Raw genomic sequence first — 6,833 nt, 5'->3', positions numbered from 1 at the left:
ACAACCTCCAACTTGCATAGTACACCATGTGGTACCACTTGACTCATGTTCTTGCATCACTACATCGAGACTACATCACTGGCTAAATTGGAAGCATCCACAAAGACATGGAATGGAAGTCTAGGGCTTGGACACTTAAGGCATTGGCCAATATGAGCTTCAGACGTCAGAATTCCAAGTCACACTCTAGAGATAGAGTGATCAAGACTTTGTTGAGTTGTTCATGGAGGGGTGCAGCCACATCGACGAAGTATTAGAGCATTTGATTGTGCCACCAAACTTGGCGTAGGAACCAAGCCCCATTCTATTATGAAGGTGGTCTTCTCTAGTTGACTTTTCTCTACCATTTGGACGTACTTATAGAAGCTAAAGCCATCCAGGAAGGAAGACATATGATGGCTAGCAACCATGTCCAACATAGAGTAACAGTAAGGGGTTGGGTTACCATGGCAACATTAAACTTGCGATAGTTGATGTAGACCCACAACTTATTTCTCTACTAGGGAATAATAACTATATCCAAGTTGCATGGTTGATCCAAGAAATGAAAATCGACATGTAGGAACTTGTTGAACCTCCTTGACCTTCTTGGCATAGTTTGGATTTGCCCGATATCTATGCTGGTGAACTGGCTTCATAGAATCGTTGAGAATATTTTGGTGTTGATAAAAGTGAGGGTTTATGCCCTTCATATTTGAGTAGATCTAGGTGAACACATCTACAAAAGAGACTAGCCGCATGTTTGTCATTTTTATCAGGATTTCAAAGTTAATTTTGAGTTTATGATAATGATTTGTGGGTTTGTTGAGCTTGAGATCAAACAACTCATCTTCCTTTACTTCAAAGGCTTCCTCTGCATCAATGATTTTGTTGAAGTTTTGGATTGAGATCCAATTCCAATATATACAACAATTTGGAGTTGCTTACTTTGGAAGCATCATCAAACCATGGCTATTCATCTTGGGGCAAGTGATCCTTTTTTATAATGGACACCACCTCTACTTTGAACAAGCTTACCAGGTCAAAATTGTTCTTGAGGTACTCATCTTCTTCGTAATCATCAAGCTCGTCCATCATATTGACACATTCCACAATCTGGTGTTGAAGACAAGTATTGACTAGACATTCCTTGGGTGACTAATAACTTCACCTCTTCTTACCCTTGTGGGTCATAATATGGTTTGGAGTGCAATCTTATTTATCTTAGGCTTGTCAGAGCCAAGGCATACCCAACAACATGGGGTATGTATCCTAATATCTTTCATGCGTAGGATGACTTTTGCGATGATGAATATCATTTCTGCTATATTATTATTGTAACTCTATAGTAGAGAAGACCTATCAATTGTACACACCGTTGGTCCCCCATTCGAATCGCAAAAGGGGTTGGCTCCCATCTAGAGAAATCTAAGTGCCTGCACATTCTGTCTAATAGTATGTTGACACGAGAGACTCTATTAAGAAATTCCTAGACTTATTTAGCCCCTTAATGTTGTTATGATAGCTACCATATTTTTTATCATAAATTGGTCCTCTAGTCCATCTAGTCAAAGGTCGGGCTGTGCTGTGTAGACTGTCAGAAAGATAACCTTTGGGATTGGCGTGAGTCAGCTCCCCTAAACTTTGAATTTGCTTGCATACTTGTTATGAAATGCTAGAGACTATTCAATAGTTGGTGAACTGCCATTTTGAGTGGAGGTCCTTCAAACCTTTCCCCAAGTCGTAATTAGATCCAAAAGATGACTCCCCCCCCCAAATTGGGGTCCATTGCGACATTATTTTGCACCCTCAACCACTAGTAGGGGAGTCTTTCTTTGATCACTTCTTCTATTGTTGTGATTTGTATTTGTTTTTTGTAGATTTATACCCACACCAACCTAGAGGCTTCCTCTCTTAGACCTAGTCTAACATAATGGCACAAATTTCTTGCTTTTCTTGCCAATTGATTGGCATTTTACCTCACTATATGGGTTGGTAGTCAAGCAAGGTTAGACCCGACAATTTCTTCATCACCCTTGCATAGCCATGATTGGCATCATCATCATTTGGTAACTTATTTGGCTCATCCTAATCAACAATCTGGACCATTTAACATGTGTAGAAGAAGTCAACAGTGTGACTTCATTTGGGTGCAGTGATGCTCCTTTTCTTGCTTGATGTTTTTGGAATAACTCACACTCAAACTTTCTATATCCAAGGAATCTATAATATTAACAAACTATTTGTTGAGGTGCACCACTATTAGAAGCAGGTTCTCATGGGCGATATGGCAAAGGTGTCCACTAACTAGACGTTTGCTGGAAGTTGGACAAAGCTCGGATAGGTTAGAGTCAAATGAGTCAGACCTACTACAAATTTCAAGCCCACAATAGTGCTAGACCAATTTTGATTTTATACATAGGTTTTCATTTCAACACACAGTAGTGCTAGGGGTATTATCTAGGGAGTTTTAACATAGGAATGGAGTCACTCCCTCATCATCCAATTTTGGGGCTACTTGTAAATATTATACCATATTCTAAGTTTATAGTTTGAAGTGTTACAAAATTATTATGAAGGGATTCAAATAACTATATGCATGTACATTTGATAACTTAAACTAAAGATTACCATAAGGATACATTATATCACCAAGGATAAAATGGAGTAGGCTACCCTACTAGGATATTCTACTCTTTGAGAGAGGTATGGATTTGGAAGAGGATATTTTAATAGTATATCCTAATACGCTACCCTACTAGGATATTCTACTCTAAGAGAGAGGCGTCAAGCCTTTGGTGGAGGTATGTTATATGTAGATGGATCATATTTTTCTTTGGTTCTTTATATATTTCTTTTCATGAATTAATTTTTCCTGCAATGACCTTTTCAAGAACTAGCACTTGATCAGTCATGCTAAAATATAACTACAATGGTAATGTCTATTGACAAATTAATAAAGATAGTTAGTGTATACATGGGAACTTTACTTCTATGATATAAATGCAAGAGGTGGAGGGAGAGGGATGTGACCCAAATGTGGAAACTAGTAGGTGAGCAAAGATAGCAAGATGACCATGAGAACTCAAAATACAGTAGCAGTGATGATAGTAGATTAGGTAATTAATATTAAAACTAGCGTCACATATAGAAGAGAGGGAGAGGAGGGCACTTACTTATAGCATATATGAGTACTAGTTGATCGGGAATATTGTATAATTAGCACATGAGGGGAAATCAATATATTATGGAAGGGTGAGCCCTGCGTATGAAACACATTTGCATGAGCTAATATACTTCAAAACTAGCGTTTCTTACAAAAAGAAATAAGATAGAGAATCCAAATTAGGGTTACAAAAAGAAATAAGATAGAGAATCCAAATTAGGTTTACAACTTGACATAGATGATGAGACTTTCTGCAATATTCTTTAGGGTAGCTCTACTATTTCTAGCTAGTATGGCCTCAAATTCTTTCGAAATTTCACGCCCTCTCCTTCTCGGAACTCATAGATGGTTGTGACTCCAAGAAGTATTCCTGTTCCTGAACCCAGAGCTCCCTTGAAGTCAGCAATCATCGTCAAGGCGCCAATACACATGCCACCAAATGCAGCTGCCGTGGGTATGTAGCGGTTGAGTTCCTTCTCCAAGTCAGACTCGCGATGTCCAGGCATAACCAGCCGTTGTTCCTTTAGCTGTTTGCCAACATCTCGTGCTGATGAGCCAGAGACTTCAACCCAGGTTTTTGACAAGAGTGCACACGTTGTCAGCACGAAAAAGAGATAGAAAAACGCTCGGAAAGGGTTTGCTGCAATGTCGGCCAAACATGGAGGGGTGACGTAGTAGAGTAGACGTCCAATAGGCCTGAGTTGGTGATATTCAGAAAGAAGCTGCGCAACGGAGTAAAGGGTTGATACCAGGGCCGAATGAAGGACGATGGGCATGTTGGAAGTGTAAAACATTCTAATCGGATAGGAGCCCCGCTGCCCACGAGCAATTTTGGAGCGCACCGGCAAGACGACTCGAAACCCCTGAAAGTAAACAACGGTGAGAACGACGAGCACCGTGGCTAGTAAGTTGGATACATTGGGAAGGTGCTGGCGGTAGAAGGTGTTCGTTAGAGCCCCAGCTTTGTCTCTGCGGGTGATCAATCGGTGCAAGAGAGCAATGGCGGTCCCTTCGAACTCAGCACCAAAACCCGTGTCTATCGTGGTGGGACTGAAAGCCTTCCACATGATATTCTGGCAGAGACTGGTCATAAGAAATAGCGAGATGCCAGAACCACCCAAGCCATACCCCTTCTGGAAAAGGTCATCCAGGCAAGTCGTAATCATGGAAGTACAAAATAGCTGAAGGATTACCAGTATCGCATTCCCTGCGCCCAGATCGCTGAGATGACCATACGTCCCGGAAAGCGCGTAAGACATAGCCATGCCGAGGGTGACGATTATGGTAACAAGCTTCTGAGCAACGTGAAAGAGGGCCCGATCTTTCGCTACACTGTCGAAGACCTGAAGACTTCTCAGAAGCTGCATGACCAGGCCGGATTGAACGATGGGGGTGATCCGGAGCTCCATGACGGAGCCTCTGCTGGAAGCAAGGAGGAGACGCAACCAGGAGAAGGTGTCGGAGGTAGCAGAAGCAGAGGAGCGGGTGCCATAGTAAATGGGAAGTTCGCTACAAAGTAGAAATATGATGAGAGAGAGCAATGAGTAGATGGCTTTGTGAAGGAATGGCAGGTTGGCAGGGGCGTTGTGGACCTCGGGAAGGAGTGAAACAAAGGGACGGAGGATGCTCAGGACGTTTCCAATTCTCGCCATATCCAACCAAAGGCAAGCTGCTGATCGCTGGCGTCGAAGGCAACAACAACGTACCACTCATCTTGCCCTTCTTAATACTTATACCCAAACAAACGACGCTTTTGCATTTGTTGCATTTGCTCTTGCCCTTTTCCACACGTCAAAGTCTTTTGCTCTTGCTTTTTGCCTCACTTCCCGGTCTTTGCTTTTCTCCTTAACAAAGAAAAGAAATAGCTCTTCTACATCGCTTACGCCCTTTAAATCCCTCAAAACTGTAGGTTCATAGAAATCCACCCATTGCAAGCCATCTTCTACGTGGGATCCTCCAAGCCACATATTAACTCCTTCTCTAACAATCATATGCAATACAAACTATCCTTCATCACATCCTTATCACCTAAAAAAGTAGACCTCCACTGAAGGGGAATGTCAATGTGCACATTCGCCAACCACAACGATGCATGTGATCCTAGGTAGATCTCGTGAAAGCATAGCTCCACAACAAATGAAAAGAGTTCTCTAATAAAAAGGGCACATTGGAGAAATTGGCTTCCATTTGCTAACCCGATCCTTTGTTGACAAATATCGCAAAGCAGTGATTGCCATAAAATAAAATTTAATATATGAGAAGGCTTGCTGTGCCACACTCTTCTGTGGCTTTAAGGTTGCAAGTGATGTACCTCCAAATGTAAAAAGCCAATCCTCAACATAAATACATATATTTGAACAATGATGGACTAGCCACCATGATAGTTTCGCAAGCATACACTTTCCTCCACCATTTAGTCAAGTGGCATTAGCAATAAATTTATTAGAATCCATTTGGTATAACCACTTGAGAACCTTCCTCCATCGACATGCCAATGTGCCCATGAACATTCCACCTCTCCAATAACCCATTCAATCTCTCTTGTTCTTGCTCATGCTCCAATCGCTACACTAGCCAGATGGCAATTGCTAACAACGATGATGGATTTTGCATAGAGAATGCTAAAGATGTAGATATTGTTGATTTGGTAGCCCAAGTCTTGCATCCAATGTTTTGATAGCCCGATGTGGAGCTATTGCTACGTGTTCTATCTCCATAGTTCCTTACTTTTGAATGCAAGAAACAAAGAAGTCTATGCACTGATAGGGATGGGTATTAGCACAGTTGCAGTTCAATTTCACTCACTCTATATTGTCACTTATGAGTAAGGAACATTATGGATGGTGTGAGTGACGTTTTATCATGTTTTGGATTGTTTTCATCGCGCTTCGTCGTCTTGAGAGTCCTTAATGGATTACTTGTGTTGATTCATGTACTTATGCGAACCATACACCTTCTTGCACTTATACTCACAAGATGGAGCCATGGCATTACACCTATTGGACATTCTCTCATGTGAGAGGCACAATGCACTTTGTTTTGGGGTGTTATTGCTTCTATGTTCCATGTATTGAGGTGATGTATCATTGATTAGAAGTTTGGTGACCATATGTTCATGCATGAAGATATCATGGCCCACATAAATGAGTGAGATTTTTTGTGCTAGTTGATGATGATTTGGTACCTACATTGATGATGTTTTGCTAGTATATAGGAGTGTGTGACTATGTTTATTTGGATTGAGCCAGTCCATTTGTTTAGATAGGTTAGAAGTTTTTTAGTTAGTCATCATGGGGGTACACTCAGCTACTTTCAAGGATTTGCTATCAACTCATTATACAATCTATCTAGTTGGAGTACACTAAGTACTGCAACATAGCATGGTCTATGTTAGGGATAAAGGCCTATGGAGGTAGTCATTGTTAGCATTAGTATGCCATGGGTAAAGTTTGTAGGGTTGTAGTTAGTAGGCTATCCAAGGTGGCAGACACTTGACAATAATGCATGCAAGTTTTGACATGTTCATGGGCAAGACGACGATTCTCTAGAAGGTGTCTCTTCTCCCCTCCAAATACTTAGCATATAATCTGAACTTTGGCACTAGATGAGAGTCATTCCAAAAGCTCGTGATGACCACAATTGGAGCACATATGCTAGCAACTGATAGTCGATATCCACGGTGGCTCTT

The 6,833-nt window shown here is 41.3% G+C and overlaps 1 pseudogene; it reads right to left on the bottom strand.

Moving 5' to 3' along the window:
* Positions 1-3,432: 3,432 nt before the first annotated feature.
* On the bottom strand, positions 3,433-4,797 carry LOC147901655 (uncharacterized; annotated as a pseudogene).
* Positions 4,798-6,833: the final 2,036 nt, after the last annotated feature.

This window comes from Dipteris shenzhenensis, chromosome 5 (assembly GCF_047967505.1).
Source record: "Dipteris shenzhenensis isolate YYH24624 ecotype China chromosome 5, Dip_SZ_1.0, whole genome shotgun sequence".
Lineage (NCBI taxonomy): Eukaryota > Viridiplantae > Streptophyta > Polypodiopsida > Gleicheniales > Dipteridaceae > Dipteris > Dipteris shenzhenensis.
This window is presented reverse-complemented; position numbering and strand designations above follow the sequence as displayed.